The sequence below is a fragment of the Frankliniella occidentalis genome, unplaced genomic scaffold (genome assembly GCF_000697945.3).
Source record: "Frankliniella occidentalis isolate FOCC.00 unplaced genomic scaffold, Focc_3.1 Scaffold18, whole genome shotgun sequence".
Lineage (NCBI taxonomy): Eukaryota > Metazoa > Arthropoda > Insecta > Thysanoptera > Thripidae > Frankliniella > Frankliniella occidentalis.
Window position 1 is genome coordinate 2,748,171 of NW_026267148.1, and position 989 is coordinate 2,749,159.

A 989-nucleotide genomic window follows, 5' to 3' on the forward strand; every position below is an offset into this window, starting at 1 on the left:
GCACTCTTTTACGTGGCTTGGCGGGCGTTGTGAGCTTCATCTCTGCATTTAGGTGGAGTTGGGAGTCAGATCCTGTAGCAAATGATTATCGTCTCTATCATAATCGCCCTCTACCCCAAGCTCGTCTACACCCGCCTCATTTTCACATTTAAAAAAATGTTATTTTTTAATCATTTCTTTTAAAGTTTTTTCATCTACTTTAAAGTCAAAAGTATGCTCTACAACACGGTATACTCGGTTTTGTTTTTAAAACTATGGGTTCTCTGAAATTAATTACGCAAATCACCCTTAGTTTAGGCCCGCTACACTAGGATGCCCCCTTAAAGTAGGGCTGACGATACATGTTCAGTAAGCTATGTCTTGAAAACTTACTTTTCATTGTTTTTAAAATTGATTCATTGGTGCCCATTGTATCGGAGTGCATATAAGCAATGCACTTCCTCTTTCGCGAGAACCGCTCCGCGTCCGTCCCCTTTCGACGGCTTGGTTCTCGGCGGGCGCGACGCTTGCTCCCCGTTCAGTTAGGTGTGCAACTCGCGTCGGATTTCCGTTGACCGCGCTGACCGCGGCGCTGGCCGCCCGGCTGACGCAGCGGTCGCTTCTGCGCCAATAAGCGCAAGGGGGCCTCCCTCGGCCGGGCAGCAGAGGTGTACCACCCGGACACTTTCCCCGAGTCGTTTGTCATAAAAGCCAACGAGACGAGTTTTTTCTCTCGAAGTTTGTATCGGCGTCCGGCGGACGCAGTAGGGTGGCTATTCGGCTGAACCAAAAACGTTGGGTCAGCTATGCGGCATCGCTGTTTGTCGAGTCGAGTGTTAATTTTGACCCACACCTTCCCCGTGACAATCTCCGGCTGATACCGGCCCTGTCCTCCGGCATGCGCTCTTTCGCCGTGAGCGACGTCTCATTTCACGGTTCAGTGATTCCGCCCAATCGGAAATTAATGACAGCCTTTTAAGTATTTTAATTTGACGATTGTTTTTGGGGGG